An 18,425-nucleotide genomic window follows, 5' to 3' on the forward strand; every position below is an offset into this window, starting at 1 on the left:
CAGTGCTACAGGCTGGGGACAGAGTGGCTGAGAGCAGCCAGGCAGAAAGTGACCTGAGGGTGCCGTTAGATAGTAGCTGAACATGAGCCAGCAGTGTGCCCAGGTGGGCAGGAGAGCCAATGGCATCCTGGCCTGGATCAGGAATAGTGTGGCCAGCAGGACAAGGGAAGTCTTTCTACCCCTGTACTCAGCAGTACCTTGAGTATTGTTCCAGTTCTGAGCCCCTCAGTTCAAGAGAGATGTTGAGGTGCTGGAATGTGTCCAGAGAAGGGAGACAAAGCTGTTGAGGGGCCTGGAGCACAGGCTTGCAAAGACAGGCTGAGGAAGCTGGGGTTGTTTATCCTGGAGAAGAGGAGGCTCAGGGCAGACTTCATTGCTGTCTACAACTACCTGAAGGGAGACTGTAGCCAGGTGGGGGTTGGTCTCCTCTGCCAGGCAACCAGCAAGAGAACAAGTGGGCACAGTGTCAAGTTGTGCCACGGGAGGTCTAGGCTGGATGTCAGGAGGAAGTTGTTGCCAGAGAGAGTGAATTGCATTGGAATGGGCTGCCCAAGGAGGTGGTGGAGTCACCACCTGGAAGTCTTCAAAAAAAACCCTGGATGAGGCACTTAATGCCATAGTCTGGTTGACTGGATAGGGCTGGGTCATAGGTTGGACTGGATGATCTTGGAGATCTCTTCCAACCTGGATGATTTAATGATTTAACCTACTTTCAAAATTCACTTCTAAAGAAACCCATTTCTAACTGTTCTCAGTTAACCCATGACACTAACAGTAATTATACAAGTTTTAGAAAGCTCTCTTAGATTGTCTTCAGTAAAATACTTGTAATAGCAGTCATGGCTGAGATAACGCATTTGAGAATCTGCCTGTGGAGGCTGTTACCCCTGACCACTGTAGCTGCACTTGTAATCTGTCAACTACAAAAGTTCATTAATAGCAATGCACACAAAAATGCTGCACTGTAAAGAAATACAATCAACATGCTTTCTTAGACCAGACCGTGGTGTTAATTCCGTGGGATTCAATATTGAAAGCAGCTTTTCCAAGCATGAAGAGCACAACCGAGGCTAAAGCGAAAACAGGGGCAGATAAAAGTGTAGCATGATAGGAAATTGTCGAGGAATCAGAGTGACTGAATCTAAGATAGCTCCTGTACAGGACAGTTCATTAGCTCGGAAGACGGGAATGCTCCTTGAATGCTCATTTCAAACAGCAACAGCCTAATGCAGCATCTTTGGAACTTCAGATCTACACCGTACAGACTTCACAAGGGGATGCAGTCCCAAATGATGAACTACTTCCATTACTTAAATACTTATTAAAACATGATCTACTACCCTTTTCCTTAATCAGAATAAACTGTCACTAATGGAGGACTCAGGAAAACATCGGTTGGCAACACACTGAAATCACCACAACAATGCCAAATAATTTTGAGGTCATGATTAATTTTCTTTCTTTTTTTTTTTTTTTTTAATTAAAAAGGATAGTTCTTTTAATTAAAAAAATTAAATTGAAGTGCTTACCAACTATTCTTTAAACTCTCTAAACTCATTCCACAGAGCTGGAGGAATAGTTTTAAATTCTCAGGTTTTTGCTTGTAGAGAATTACTAATTGCCTATAATTAGTAACATTTTTTTTTAAAAACAAGGGTCTACTACTTGTCTCCTCCATACCAGCCCACTTCCAGAGACTTCCTGCCATGAAAAAAAGGACACACACAGACAGTCTAAGAGTTCGGCTCTCTGATGGCACTGCAAGCAGAAATCCTGTAGAAGTGTCTGTGAATTACTTGCATCTTAATGACAAAAGGGGCCTGCACACCACATCACGCACTTACACACACGGCTCATCACACCACTACCTTGACAGATTATGTAGATATTCCTATCAGCTGCAGCGATGTGGTGTACAATGTTACAGGCAAGGGGAGAATACTCAATTAATAGGGCTTTCTACAAAAGAAGATGCTCAAATCACAAGTGAAAGGAGGGGAAAGTCTGGCAAATTGAATTCATAAACTCCCTACTATCACATCCTTCAGACCCGTGTTTGCACTTTCTTATGGCAGATTCCATATGTCTCATGATGCTTACCTCTGATGCAGCTGCAATCGTGTCCATCTTCAATGCTATAAAAATTATGCCTGCACTAGTTTGCAGTGCTGTGCACCAGTTTAAGGTACAAACTTGTGTCATCAGAATGTAATATATCATGTCAGTTTCTCCTTCAATTACAGTTACTTCTAAAACAAGTTACTTTCTCCACATTCTTTATGGTTACAGAAGGAGATGTAACAGCAATCTCTGCACAGTGCCATTTGTAAGCTAAATTCATGTTCCAGATTTGCATGTTAACTGCCTCACTAGTAAAAAAAAAAAGCAGCTCTCGAAGACAGCATGTTTATGCCTCCATTTGTGCTTAAATTTGAATGCTACAGCAAAGCCAAGTGAAAAAAAAAAAACAAAAACAAACTAAACAAAACCACAGATTATTCCAGTTTTGTTTTTTTTTTTTTTTTTAATCAAGTCCAATAAGGTTTACTGGTTTTAATTATTGTCCTAGCCTCCTTTTGGCAAGGGGGAACAACTGTTAAAATTTGTAGGCACTGCCTGGATGTTACACTTGAGCTCTCTCCTCCACAGTTGGTACTCAAGCCCATGAATGATTCTAAAAACTATAAGGTTTAATGCACTGGCTCTCCCAGGCAACCAGCAACAGAACAAGGGGACACAGTCTCAAGTTGTGCCGGGGAAAGTATAGGCTGGATGATAGGAGGAAGTTCTTCACAGAGAGGCTGCCCAAGGAGGTGGTGGAGGCACCGTCCCTGGAGTTCTTCAAGAAAAGACTGCATGAGGCACTTGGTGCCATGGTCTAGTTGACTGGATAGTGCTGGGGGATAGGTTGGACTGGATGATCTTGGAGGTCTCTTCCAATCTGGTTGATTCTATGACTCTGCAACTGCCCAAATCATATCTAATCAAGTGATTCTTGATTAGTCATATATTTTGGGTCATATGAACTGCATGACGTGTAACTACATCATACTAACATTGGTTAGTCATATTTTAATATTTCATTATATATTTTCATTACTTCGTTTGGATGATCTCTGCCTTCTAAGTAAGCTTTCTGTTCATAAAAGGAAAAGCATTGCTACTGAAACAGCTTGTTTAACACCACTTTTGGCTGGTTTAACTTGCAGAGACATTCTGACCAACATTCCCAGATTGCTTTAATATCAACTAAATAGCTCTTCGAGCATTTTAGTTTTGGAGCACAAATATTTACCGAGACAGACATCTCGCCAGCAAAATGGCGCTCCACCTCACGGACACAGGCACGGCTTGACCCGAGGCCCACCCCACACGCTTCCACCCCATTTTGCCCTGTCTCCCACGTTCCATCCCAATTTTGCCTTTAAATTTCCAACTCTCACAGGTGCAGAAAGCAAACTAAAAGTGTGGCCTTGGAAAATCAAATCCCAACAAGCTACAAAACTACATTTACAGAGGTCTCTGTACTGCCGGGTTAGGGTCACGGCCACAGAGAACCTGACGGATTCAGACAGCAAAGTTTCCTGAGACTAAGTAAGTATTTTGGAGGAATAAAGCTTTGCATTACGTTTACATTATTTACGTCTACATATGTGCCCATATTTAATCTATTTGTAACATACTAAACACCAGAAGATACGCCAGTCTTGCAACCTCTTTGCCTGCGTCAGCGTCGGTGATGCAACTGCTTTTGCCTTTCTTTCATCCACTCCCCCCCAAAACAAGTGCTCCATCTCCCACTCCATCTCATTTCTTACCCCACGTAGTGCATGAGCCTGTAAGAAAAGGCAGCAGAGCTCCAGCAGGAGAAGCTGATCCCCCGGCGGTGAGGCGCTAAGCCGTGCGGGGCGCAGGCGGTGCCAGGGGCCGCAGGCGGTGCCAGGGGCCGCAGGCGGTGCCAGGGGCCGCAGGCGGTGCCAGGGGCCGCAGGCGGTGCCAGGGGCCGCAGGCGGTGCGCGCAGAGCCCAGAGCGGGGCTGCTCGAGCCTGGCGCGGGCGGTTGCAGCTGCCCGCGCGCAGGGCGCAGGGCGCAGCGCTCAGCTCCGGGCCGGCGCCTCGGGAGCGCACAGCTGCGAGCGGGCTGCGGGGCCGCGCAGAGGGGCCAGGGCGGGAGCCAGGGCACGAGCACGGCTCGCAGGTGTCCCCGCACAAACCACCCTGCGGATCTCTCTTGAGAGAGGGGCACTGTGTGCAGAGCAAACACAGCAACACTACGAGGTGGGGCCTTAGAGTCGTCTTTTCAATGCTTTTTGGATCCACTTACAAACATCCCACTCAGCCCTGCAGATGTTTAGCTCTGTGAATGACAGAATCCCAAGCATAGCAGGGATCTCTGGAGATCATCTAGCCCAGCCTGTCTGCTAAAGCATGGTCACTCGCCACAGGTTGCACCGGATCACAGCGTCCTGGCAGGTTGCGAAAGTCTCCGGAGCAAACTCGACCACCTCTGTGGGCAGCCTGCTCCAGGGCTGTGGCACCCTCACAGCAATGATTTTTCTTATGTGAAACTGAAACCTCTTGTGTTCCAGTTGGTGGTGTCTAGGCTAAGAAACTTGCAGTTTCATGCCTTAGGTTTTCTCCTCAATCTATCCTCTCTATTCTACCTCAATCCCTGCTGCTGCCCTGCCCCACTGCCCATCTGCTGCCTCATGCACAAAGTAACAGGTAAAAATCTACACCCAAGGAGAGCCCAGAGCGCCACAAGCTATCACCTCTTCAAGTCCACTCTGCTGGAGGGTCTGGCTGTATCATGAAACAAAGACATGGTTTGGTTTGTTTTCTCCACACCTGCAGCAACTACTGGGAAAAAAAAAAACAAATATATGTACACACACACACACACACACACGTATATGCACACACACACATGTATATGCACACACACACACATGTATATGCACACACACATACACATGTATATGCACACACACATACACATGTATATGCACACATATGCACTGGAACAGGCTGCTCAGGGAGGTTGTGGAGTCTCCTTCCCTGGAGATACTCAAGAACCATGTGGATGCGTTCCAGTGTGATCTGCTCTAGGTGATCCTTCTTTGGCAGGGGAGCTGGACCAAATGACCTTTAGAGATCCTTTCCAGCCCCTGACATTCTATGATTCAGTGATACATATATATAAATAACCTTCTGAGTGGCCCTACTGTGGCACATCCACAACTAGACAAACCCAAATGAAATGAAGTCTTTAATAAAAGAGAGACAAAATTGTTCATCTTGTCAAAGAAAGATTGGTCAACAGATTATGATGATTATCGCCCATGAGGTTCACTGTTCTCTCTTTGTACCTCTTTGGCATGATACTCCATTGTGGGAAGACATTTCTAACTAATTTACACTCTGATTACAGTAAATTACTCCAAGGCTTCAAAAGAATCTGTGCTTAGTTCTTCTCAGTTGGAAGATCAGAGAAAGTGAAGATGAATAAAATTGTAACAATGGCATAAAAACATTGATTAATCTACACGCAAGATGTTTTTCTTTAGCACCAAATAAAGCATGCCTGTCTCCAATAAAGGAAATTATATTTCATTTTCCCCCTTAAGTTCCCAAGCAATTATTTTTTTCAGAGAGAAATACCTTTTTTTTTTCAAATATTTTCAATAAAATATTGATGAACATTTTAATTGAAGGTCTATATAGAACATTCTCAAATTAAAACCTGTTTTGGCACTCTTTTCAATATTCCATTTTAAAACTTTCTTTTTTTTTTTTTTTTAAACTTTGTTATTTATTTTCATGTTTTGTACCATTTCCCAACATCTTTTTTTGATAACTAGGTAATAATATAAAGTTAAATGTAGAAGACTTTTCAAGCAGCTCTAAATAATTCCAATTGAAATTAAAAATCACAGAGATCACCGAGTCCAACCTCTCCGCCAAGGAAAGATCCCCTAGGGTAGTCCACACAAGAACACATGCAGGTGGATTTTGAAAGTCTCCAGAGAAGGAGACTTCACAACCTCTCTGGGCAGCCTGTTCCAGCATTCTATCACCCTCACTGTAAAGGAGTTTCTGCTCATGTTGAGGTGAAACCTCCTATGTTCCAATCTGTAGCTGTTGGTCCTTGTCTTACTGCTGCTGACTAGAAAAAACAGATTTGCCCCAGCCACTTGACACCCACCTCTCCAGTTATTTTATACATGGATAAGATCTCCTCTCAGTCTTCTCTCAACTAAACAGCCCCTAGGCTCTCAGTCTCTCTTCATAAGGGAGATGCTCAAGTCCTCCAGTCATCCTCATGGCTCTCTGCTGGACGCTTGCCAGCAGGTCCCTGTCTCTTGAACTGGGGAGTCTCCAGCATGCACATGTGAGAACCACCACAATGTCATAACATGAAAAAGTAAATTAAACTTTTCCATCAAGTTAAGTAGTTACTGTTCCAATTCAGATGAAATTGTGAATTTATTGCATCCTCCCATTTGTTAAGATCATAATGTTGGGATTTTTTTCCCCCTCAAACTTTGTATTTTTGCAGGAGTTTGTTCTGTTAGTAAGACATTTAATACTAACTTTAAAATTTCATGACTAGGACTGAAGAATTGGCATTTCTTTTCCTCTGATGAGGATATGAAACCTCATTTAACACACTATTTTTAAAGCTGAGCTCATATATGATATTTGCCAAGAATAAGTGCAAGCCAAAAATTAATAATAAATACATGTCATAATTATAAGAGCTTTTGTACTCAGACTCCTTTGGTTTGAAACATTGGCTCAGTCTTCTCTTCTTAAAGCATTCTGTGCAGAAAACCTCACTACCAGAAAAACATAACATAATTTTGAAGTCAAACAGTGACAAGAACCTGAAAATGAATGAATAAATAAAAACAGTCCCATAGATTTTAACCACAGTTGTTGGCTTATTGCACTGTTGAATTACTAGATATTATTTTAACTGTGGTTTGTTCATCTATTTTTTCTTCCTGAAGATATTAATGCTCTGTCTGAAACTCAGAATTGAGCTTTATCTGGCTTAATCTTGCTACTCCATTGCAAGCACAGTCTGCAGCATCAGTCCTACATGACTAATCACTCAGGGGAAAAAGACCCGTTCTTGATACACTTCAGTTAAAACCCTGCTTTGAGCCACCCTCCAGAAGAGACTGCCTGGGATGATTGCTAGCTAACTGGGAGACCATCAGTTGGGACTGAGAGTAACCAGCTACACATCTTCAATTACCTCTTCAGCCTGAGGGCACAAGTATATACTAAAACCCAGCAGCCCTCTTGAAAAACTGGTTTACACAAAATCCAAGCACTTCCTATAATTTAAGATTAAATCAAGCCCAAGCTTATATCACAAAAGCTGCACCACCAGAATTACTGAACTCAAAATAAAAGGCCAGTGAGTGCCTTCCTCTTCCAGCCCTTAGGGGAAGACTCCTGTGCTAGGAGATAGTGGCTGCTGCTAAACTGCTATCAGCAGTGATTAAGGAAGGATGTAAACCCATGCTGGTGGGTTTTGTTCCCCTGGTCCTGCTCCTTGCCCCACATGAGCTGCAGCCAGCTGTGGCACATCACAGCAGATAACAGGAGACAGGCTACTTTTGTAGCTGCAGCTAAGAGTACCACAAATGTCCTTCCTCTTCCACACTTTTCTTTTGCCCTGCAAAATATGAGAGCTAAGTGATGGTAGATACAGACTTACTTCTAACATTTGCAAGGTAAAATGAAACTTGAGGAATCTCTTGGGAGACCAATGTGGGGCTTTTTTGAGGTTGGTTGTTACAAACTGACAAATATGTGATGGAGTTGAATCCATATCACTTCCCCCCCCCAGATATATTCAGTCCAATTAAAACCAGCAGGAGATAGGAGACAGCAAGTTGCTTCAGACTTCTACTGCACCAATATTTTAAGAAAAAAAAATTAATCCCAGTACTTATTGTGTTTGTGCAAGCAGAGTTGTGAATGTAACATCCACTTGTTGTGCTACAATAAAATGTTAGTATCATAGAATGGTTTGGGTTGGAAGGATCCTTTAAAGGTCATCTACTCTAGCCCCCTGCAGTGAGTAGGGGCAACTTCAACTACCTTAGGTTGCTTGTAGCCTCATCTCACCTGAGCTTGAATGTTTCCAGGGATAGGGCTTCTATCACCTCTCTGGGCAACCTGTTCTGATGTCTCACCACCTTTAAAATAAAAATTAGTTGGTTGATGTTAAAACAACTAACAACTGGTAATGTTAAACCTTGCATTTGAGAATGATGAAATGTGTATAACACACTGTGTGTGCCCATAAAGTCTTCTAATAATAGCAAAACACTTCCATACTCTATGAAATGACAGTGACACCAATGTGGTAGTACATAATAGATCTTCCTGTACTGACATTAGTGCTTTCACTGTAATACATTTGATGTTTCCTACAACTGAACTTGCCATAGTTTTGAGTACTAGAATATTATGATTACTGATATAAAAATGTAAGGTTTGTTTTGAACAGTTCAAATACAAGTTGATATTTGAAGACATTGCTTTAAGGAAGATTAGTGGTGGAAAACTAATTCTGCAAGCAGCTATTTTCTTGTTTTTTCTACAGTTCCTGCAGGCTAGACTATGAAGCTGTGCAAAGCTTCTTTTTGGAGACACTACCAAAGAATTTCATCACACAAACTCCCCTTCCTTGTCTTTAAACTGGAGAATAGCCCAGAGGTAGTTAGGAGAAGAGGATGAAGTGTTATCCACCATTCTTCTATAAGGCAAGCCCAAGAAAAGCAATTAACTATCTTTACTAAAGCATAACTAAATCCATTTCTTCTTGTAGATGGATTTATCTGAATGCATCTAGAAAGGTACCTCTCGACTCAGCAAAGAATTAGAAGTATGCAAGAGAGCCCTAATAATTGCCTCAATGGAAGATTTACATTCTTATCATGCTCATGTCATCACATCAGTAGGCCTACATTGATTTTTATTACCTCAAGATTTAGTTTTCACTATTTTCAGTCCTGGACATGCCTGATAAAAATATTAATACAGATAAAAATGGATGGCTTTGTGGATGCCCTATTGTTACTAAAAGAGGAACACTTGGAAAGGCTTCTCAATCTGAAATTTATAGCACCCATTAAGAGAGAGTACTTTCTATAATTACAGCTGTGGGGGAGGAGAGTTGCCATACATCATGATGCCAATAGATCATATGGGGAAAACACTAGAACAAGCTACTGCAGATTTAATCATGGAGAACCTTTCCCTTTCTTTTCCATTTCTTTACCTTTTCCATCAAATCCTGCATGAGTCACTGTTCAGTGTCTGATCTTAGCCTCAGTGAAGATGATCCTGTACTGAAGAAACATGATAAACAGTCAAATTGCAGCAAAGGATAAAAGGTGCTATGGTCAAACTCAGCAAAAAGATGTAGAATGTGTTAGAGATACCATGCACTGTAGGTTTATTTTTGATGAAGATTTGTCTTGCATTATCCACTTGAGGTCTCCACTGGTATACTAAAAATGTCCAAATATCAGACAATTGTAAAAGAAAGTAAAGATTAAATGTCTCCTGTATTCGAATCAAATCAAAATTAAGTAATTTTGTTTGATTATAAATTCTTGGGAAAAGTCAATACTCGTAATTCTGTGCTCCTCATTTCAACCCAAGAGGCTAAACTTCGGTGTAAATCCTACTCATGGTGTATTGCCATATTATCTATACATGGAATCCAGTATATAATACTTTATAGCAGTTTGTTACTTCACAGTTAAACTTTTTTTGACACATGAACAATTCAGAACTGATATGGTCTATGTACATAACAGAGAGAAATTGTATTGTTTATAAACAAATTATGTGTAATCATTACTTTTCACTTTTTATTACAGTTTAGAAGCTTCACCACAGCAGATCTGCCATGAAGTGGAACCCTATTCTATGGTTCAGACAGTAAAATATGCGAAGAACATGAAATTTTTTGTTGGAAAAGAAGAAAGGAGGAACCCTGATCAGGTCCAGACAGCAGTTCTGATAATCTCTTCAAGAATTTACTGCAGGTGTAGAATGCTTTCCGGGATGATTCATCTCATTTATGATATTCCCCATAATATTTCTCAGTGGTGCCCCTTCCTAAAAGTACTTCTTCTGCCTCAGCCAGGGGGGAGGAGTGAAGCTGCAGTCACAACATGGATACATAACCTCATTGTAAACTAGGAATCTACTGGCAGCAGAGGGTAGGCTGGTAGACACTAGCCTGATTTGCTGAGGAGCAAAGAGACTTTGTAGCACACATAATACAGCCAAATTAGGGTTGAGATGGTTGCAGATACTCCGATAGCCCTATCTTGACCTTGTCCTTCTTTCTACACTGCCACCTTAAGCAGTTTTTCAGTGAGAGCACTTAAAGATGGAATTTTTAAAAATGTGGAAACAGTAACAAACTAATTAATAAATACAAAACTAATGAGCTCTCTGTTATTAACAGCAGACTGCTGAAAGTAATTTTGCCATTTTTGATGTTTTGTGTTGTTGCTGTATCGCTCTCTGAGAATGATGGTATTATCCAGTGTGATGCTGCTCAGCCTCATCAGCTACAGAAGCGACACGTTTGTCTTGGAATCATGGAATCACAGAACGTTAGGGATTGGAAAGGACCTCTGGAGATCATCTAGCCCAACTCCCCTGCCAAAGCAGGATCATCTAGGGCAGGCCACACAGGAACACATTCAGGTTTGGAAAGTCTCAGAGAAGACTTTGCAACCTGTCTAGTTAGCCTGTTCCTGTGCTTTCCTTCTCCTCAACTGCAAAAGCAGGTTGCACCATCATGCAGCCTACATGCCCTAGAAATATATCCTATTTTTTCATGTGGGCCCAGAGGCAGATGCTCTTTCTTTGTTGCTTGCAAACACACCAAGAAAAAATAGTTGCTGCCTCAAAACCAATTCTGATTTCTATGGGTAGAATGAAACAACCTACAGGACACACTGGGTTCATGTTTAGTCCACAGTGACCTGTGTGCATAGAATTTACTGCCAATAACATAAACCAGAAACAAGGTTCCACAACTGTGTACATAAGCAAATGAAACAGTTTGGTAAACAAAGCCTGAAGTGTGTCTGTGTATGTACAATTATGTTTAAGTGTGTGAGTGAAGTGAAATTGAACAGGACCCTCTATCTCCACACAGAACTATTCCATTGTAGCTGGAATACAGGACATCACCAAATATCCTTTTTATACAGGTTGTCAAAACATGTTTTGTGTGCCATTTGTTATTATCAGTGAAAATAATTATATTATCAAGAGCTGTTAATATACAAAATGGCATAAACTGATGCATAAATAGATTTGCTGAGGCTGATTATAAAGAGGATTTGTTTACCTAGGAGAATAAATTAAAGAAACAAGCACCATTACCTTGCCAGGATGTCCTGCTGCCAGTGTTTTTCCATCACAATGAAAGAATTTCTCAGTAGCAGAGTTGGAAAAAAACCTAAGTATTTCAGTTTTCATTCAGTTATCCACCACAGTCAAACATGTGGGCAACCAGAAACAAGAAAATGTATGCATAAGGAAGTGGGTGTCTCTGTATGTGACAATCTGGATAAACACTGCTCACAGTACATTGGAAACCAGAAAAAACAGCTCTTAGTCTCGTTTATTTATATATATGTGTCTGTGTATGTCTAAAAGCAAACATTGGCTAGAACTACTGTTAGCAAGGCAGATAAAAGATCACTGGATCATGCCTGAGCACTTCTGAGAACCACAGAAATGCTTCCTTTGGAAAACACCTCTAAGGCCATAGAGTCCAACTGTCAACCTAAGATCAGCATGGACATCAAACCATGTCCACATGTTTCTTGAGCAGCTTCAGGAACAGTGACTCCACCACCCCCCTGGGCAGCCTGTTCCAATGCCTGATCCCTCTTTCAGGAAAGACATTTCTTCTCATGTCCAGTCTAAAGTTCTTCTAGTGCAACTTCAGGTCATTTCCTCTCATTCTAGCAACTAACCCCCACCTCTACTCCAACCTCCTCTCAGGGAGTTGTAGTGAGCAATGAGGTCTCCCCTCAGCCTCCTCTTATCCAGACTTGACAAGCTCAGATCCCCCTCAAGACCTGCTCTCTAGAACCTTCACCAGTTCCAGCCCCTTGATGTCCTCGCAGTGGGGTCCAAAACTGAACCTCGTGGTCAAGATACTGAGTACAGGGTCATAATCACTTCCCTGGTCCTGCTGGCCACACTATTGCTGATCCAGGTTACGATGCTGTTGTCCTTTTTGGCCAGCAGAACACATGATTCCTTGTGTTGAGATGGCTATTGAACAACACCCCCAGGTCCTCCTCTGCTGGTCATCTTTCCAGCCACTGTACCCCAACCCTGAATCATTTGTGGGGTTGTTGTGGCTCAAGCGCAGGGACCTGGCACTTGACCTTGTTAAACCTCATACAATTATCCTTGGCCAACTGATCAAGCCTGATCAGGTCATTTTGCAAAGACTTCTTACCCTCAAGCAACACTTTCATCCATCTTAATATCGTCTTCAAATTACCAAGGATGCCTCAATCGCCTTGCCCCGATCATTGATAAAGACATTAAACATAACTTGCCCCAGAACTGAGCCCTGGGGAGCACCACTAATGCCTTGGCATCAACTAGAGTTAACTCCATTCACCACCACTCTTTGGGCCATGCTGGGACCCAGCACAGTTTTCAATCAAGCAAATCAAGCACCCATCCAAGCCATGAACTGACAGTTTCTCTAGGAGAATGCTGTGGGAAACAGTGTCAGAGCTTTGCTTCTTGGTATACATTGCTAGTTCTTTTTGGTAGAATATGTTGCCTATCTTTGTGCAATAAAAGAATGACAATACTACTCAAACTGCATTTAAAAAGCCATAAAGAAACCAATTGCATTTTAAATGACCATTAAAAAACATTTCAGATGGCAAGATCAATTCTGCAGCTGAGAAGAAGAATGAAATCCTGCCACTAGACCCATCCAGAATTGAACTATGTAATGGGCTGGAAAATATACTGCTGAACCCTCTGCCAATAGGAAAATATATTATATTGATGAAAATAGTTAGGTAATTAAGTTTTTATAACTCGAGGTAAGAAAAAGAATGTGATTTGTCATAAGCAATGAGCAATGCATTCCAATTGCTTGATGAAAAATTCAAAAGCAAAATTTCAGTGTTCCTGCCCGGATTCTTCCTTTTTCTCTGAGCATCCATCCCTAAGAAATGATCTCTCATTTTGCTGTCAGTAGGAAAGGAACTTCTATCTCACATGTACAGAAGAGTTGGACTGAGGTTCAGTCAATTCATGTCTTTATCATAAAAAAAGGAACAATTCATCAAGAATTGATACAGACCAGTAATACATATGAGGAAAATGTAGCCACAACTATAATTTGGCATAAAAGAAAAGCAGTAACTTATGGAATGAAATATTTCCAGTCAGTAATTGAAAATTAAAAATCTTCCTTTGTAAGCAGCTTTCAAATTCCCAAAGTTGTAAAGAAGAACATTAAGGTAATTTAAAAATATATTTGTAATTTGCAGATAAACAGATTTTGTTCCATTTTCTGAACAGGAGAAAGAAAAAAAAGATGATACTCTCTGAGAATCAAAGAATGCACTTCTCTTTCTTTCTGGTATATATGGATCATCTATCTCTATATAGATCATAGAATCACAAAATCAACCAGGTTGGAAGAGACCTCCAAGATCATCCAGTCAACCTAGCACCCAGCCCTATCCAGTCAACTAGACCATGGCACTAAGTGCCTCATCCAGTCTTTTCTTGAACACCTCCAGGGACAGTGACTCCATGACCTCCCTGGGCAGCCCATTCCAATGGCAAGTCACTCTCTCTGTGAAGAACTTCCTCCTAACATCCAGTCTATACTTCCCCTGGCACAACTTGAGACTGTGTCCCCTTGTTCTACTGGTGGTTGCCTGAGAGAAGAACCCCTACCTGGCTACAATGCAGTGGTAATATGATAGTTCCCTCCATCAAATACAGATATGAATGAACGTTCTGCTTCTTCGAAAGCCTGATCAGAGGTGGCCCTCTCAACATACAGCAGCTGATGTTAAATGATTACAATGTCATCAAACAAATATACAACTTGTAAAACATACTGAAAAGGAGAGCCATATGTTCTACATATTCTGTCACTTCTTTTAGGCTGTATGTTCTACATACACAGTAGTCACTCTGAGAAATTACAGCAGTCAGAATAAAAAAGGCTTTATTATTTACTGCAGTGTCTACTTCAAAGTTAGAAGAGCGTTGTCCTACATCAAGCATTAGAAGCTTGGAAAGGCTTTAAGGAATCTGTAATGCTGTTCTGAATTAGAATATCATCACCCTTCAGTAATCTCTTGAACAAATAAAATGCATTTATTACTTATTTCGTATTCATAAATGCCATTGGTTTAATTAAAATGTTTGAAAAGTACAAAGAACAAATTTTTTTTCCCCACAACTAAGCTTGAATTAAACATGCAAATGTCTCCTAGCCATAATTTACGGTGAATAATTGACTTAAAGAGGAAAAAAAAGGGCAACAATTTACATCTTATCTGTTTTTTTGTATCAAAAAAAATCAAGAGAAGTCAGGTGGGGAACAGAAGGTTAAAAGTTCCAAATTTGGAGGATTTTCTGAGATTGCATAATAAATGTGACAGCCGTCCCACAGCATTCCTTTTATCCTATTAGTTCCATAAACCAGTCCAGCCAAGTGCATTGTTCACCTAGAAAAAAAAATCTCATTTATTTATAATTGCCTAATCAACTGAAACTTAATTGCATTATGCTGTAAGGACCTTTGATGAAGCTTTAGAAATCTGCATAAACATTAATAATTTGAAGCCCTAATTAATAAGAATTAAAAAACAAACTTCAAAAGGAATGAGAAAGCTGGGTTTGATTTGCTTTGCCCAGACTATGCGGTAAGCTTTTATCACCTCTTCAGTTTTCTGTTCCTGTATCCTTCAGTGAAAAGAAGGAAGCACAGGGACTTCATTAGGAGTTTAGCAGCTTAAAATAAGCACAAGCTTCTTTACTGACACTTAAATTTCCAATAGTTTAAAAAATAAAAAGGTAAATGTGATGGTTAGGTTAGCTTTCCAAATAAAATAATAAGTGATTCACAATCACTCTGATTTAGGCAAAACTCGAGAGAATCAAAGACTTAGTTAGTGAAGTATTTTAAAACAACTAGTCCTATTTCTGCATGCAAAGCTGCTGCTAGCATGGATTGAATTATGAAGCTTTGGGAGTCAACTGAGTTACAAGAACATAAAGCTGAAACAAGTGAGTTGGGAAATCTCGCACAGCAGTGCAGAAAGGGAGAAATAATACTGGGCAAAATCAGCAGTATCCATCTCAGAGATGAACTAGGCAGAATTGTGCATAAAGGGGAAAAAATAAGTCCCGGTGTCAGAAGACATGGAAAGTATCAAATAAAATAATGTGGCATTATGCTTTTTTGACTTCTGCATAGCTACACCAGAAGTGCTAAACAGAAAGGAAGCTGAGCATATTTCCAAAGCCACGGAGGATATTTCTACAGAGTTCAATTTCATTAACTCTTTCCTTCTTCCCTCTCCTCTCACACTCAGGGGAAATTCAGACATGAAGATGTGAACATTTTCTGTGTTTGAGTGTGCTAGTTTGAAGCTAGCTAGAATGTTTTGGTGAGAAGAACTAGATTACAGGCTGTGAGAAGAAAATAATGGTGATGTCCACTTCCCTCAGAGTCTCACCAAGGAGTTTGGGAAGAAGAAATGAAAACATTAGATAACACTCTCGCCATTTTGACACTCACTCTGCCTTAGGCTTCTGACTGAGCAACATCTCTCTCTAACACAGCTTCCACTCACTTTTGCTTCTTAACCTCTTGGCTGAACCTCTTTTCTTCCTTAGGACTGGGGTAAGGTTGAGAGGGGCAGGGGGAAGGTGCAAGGGTGGTTGGGAGTCTCTCCTGGGGACTCAGGTTTCTGGGAGGGGAGTTGTGTTTCTCTACGTCCTTTTACCTTGTATATTTCTGTATATAAATGTATATGCTGTGAATATCTGTTTGTATATTGTGCTAGCTGTAAATAAACAGCTTCGTTTATATTCCCAGAGCTGGCTGAGTCTAGTCTGGGTGATTTCTAAGTGTGTGGGGGGGCGGGGAACACCCAAACCATCATATTGAGTCTGAAAGATGGTGAGTTTACTGAGCTGCAAATGTAGCCTTGTATGTGTATGAGCATGTACAAGCAAAGTTTCAGTGATTTTGGTGGGATTCTTAAATTCATTAAAACACATATAATTAAAAAAAAAAAAAAAAAAAAAGGAATAAATTGCAGCACTCATGCACCTATGCAATTTCAACTGTACTTTATCTGATGTTCTCTGGTCATGAAATGTGCATTTACATGGTAGGATGTAGATTAATGTGTATCTCCTATATGGCCTAACATCTGAAAGCTCTAATACACGGCTGGTTCTGTGAACTCAGAACAAAGAAATGGTTACATCTTTTCTGTTCTACGACTCAACACACTGTCAACACAAGCTAGAGGCAAACAGCAGAAAAACACAAGCTAGAGGCAAACAGCAGAAACTGTCAGAAAGAACAACAGCTGTTTAGACCAGCCTTCACACTGCAAGTTCTTAGTAAACACAATGGGAAGCAAACTTAGATGTTATTTGAAGATACAAATGAGGTGGTGTGATAAAGACTCCTCACAAAGGCACAAAATAGTTTTCGTTGAAAAACACCTTTGAGACCATCACATCCAACCATTCTCTAACTCTAGGAAGGCTGATGCTAAACCATGTCACTCAGCACCACATCTCTGCCCCCTTTAAACCCTGGGATGGTGCTTCAACTACCTCCCTGGGGGGCCTGTTTTAGTGTTCGAGATCCCTTTCAGAGAAGAATTTTCTTCCAGCATTCAACCTAAACCTCCCCTGGTGAAATGTGAGACCATTTTCTCTTGTACTATTGCTGTCAGCAGGGTAAAAAGACTAACACCCACACAGCTGTAACCTCCTTTCCAGCAGATGTAGAGATGGGGAACCTCTCACTTCAGCCTTCTCTCCAGGCTAAACAAGGAAGAAAGAGTATAGGGCAGAGCTAAATACAAGGAGAGTATTATAATAAAAGAGATTGAAGCTAAAAGGAAATTTACATAATGTGCCATACCTCCAGCTAGTGTAGATGAGCATAACTTTATTGAAGTCAGTAGAGCTAAGCTGATTTACAGAAAATAAAGAAATAAAATCTACTTTCTACACAGAAATCACTCCTATTATTGTATTATTTCTTCTCAGGTAGATTTTGACTCTTAAGCAATCCCACCAAATTACATCTAGAAATAATGCTCTTTTTATAGAAAAAAAAAATACCAAATAAGAACTGACAAAAGTTTCCCTGGTGGTATTTAAGAAAGCACCTATACCTGTTAGAGAATAAGAGATTTGTTTGGAATTTATTTGTGTGCCTCCTCCACAATAGAGCTAATATATGTACAGCACAAATATTACTGTTCAAACTGACTGTAATCCTTTAAATTAAAGGAGAACTGTGTGGTAATTGCATATAGCATTGAAAATGTCAAAATAATTTGAGGAGATCAACAGAGCATAAACTCCACTAAGTCAATTCATGCCCATCACATAATGGGTCTGCATGAAATCACAAAACACAAAGAACTGCAACACTAAATGACAGGGAACAAAGATAGAAAATGAAGTACTGTGATTTAACAGCAGCTGATTAAAATGGAAGTGGATGCTTGCCTGCTTGATTGTAGTTCATTTCTAACAAAGTTTACAGCCAACTTTTAATCAATCAAACACAAGTGGTAACCAGAAACACAGACAGAAAGTGGGACTGAGTGGTACTCCAGGTATTTAGCATCAAGATTTGAATTTTCAGATTTACAGGCTGCTTGAGTCAGGATTTAGATACAGCATATTTATAAAACCATATGGCAAGCTCCTCACAGAGGATTTAGACTCTCACACCATACCACAGCACCATTACACTGTACATGAAAATGTATCCCAACATTTATTTAATAGCTGTAATTTTTTTACCTTTCTTCAAATGTCAGTATCAAGCTTTTCATCCATTTTTCTGCACAACCATTAACATTTACAGGAGGGATATATACCCTCGGAACCACAGAATTGTTTGGGTTGGAAAATACTTTTAAAATTACTGGATCCAGAAATAATCTGCTTCTACAAAGTTTGGAGCTAAACCATGTGCATCAGTACATCTGCTTTTTTTCCACTGCATTTTCACAGGTCTGCATTTTTTCCATTCCTCTCTTAAAGTGCATTTTTTATATTGTCTGTTTCTTCAAAGATTCTTGTGCCTTCATCCCCAGG

General features: G+C 40.6%; 1 protein-coding gene across 12 annotated transcripts in view; it reads right to left on the reverse strand.

The window, feature by feature from the left end:
• The window catches only part of CNTNAP2 (contactin associated protein 2), a 1,124,907-nt gene that overhangs the window by 862,360 nt on the left and 244,122 nt on the right, over positions 1–18,425 (reverse strand). For 3 of the 12 annotated variants that reach the window (XM_064169555.1, XM_064169553.1, XM_064169554.1), the window contains 2 exons: positions 9,304–9,373; positions 8,145–8,215 (listed from right to left, as the gene is read on the reverse strand). The exons of 8 other annotated variants lie outside the window; for them this stretch is intronic. The gene's annotated coding sequence lies outside the window, so the exon portion shown is untranslated. The remainder of the gene's footprint in view (positions 1–8,144; positions 8,216–9,303; positions 9,374–18,425) is intronic. One more of the 12 variants, XM_064169556.1, reaches the window with a different exon arrangement.

The sequence above is a fragment of the Pogoniulus pusillus genome, chromosome 32 (genome assembly GCF_015220805.1).
Source record: "Pogoniulus pusillus isolate bPogPus1 chromosome 32, bPogPus1.pri, whole genome shotgun sequence".
In the NCBI taxonomy this organism is placed as follows: domain Eukaryota; kingdom Metazoa; phylum Chordata; class Aves; order Piciformes; family Lybiidae; genus Pogoniulus; species Pogoniulus pusillus.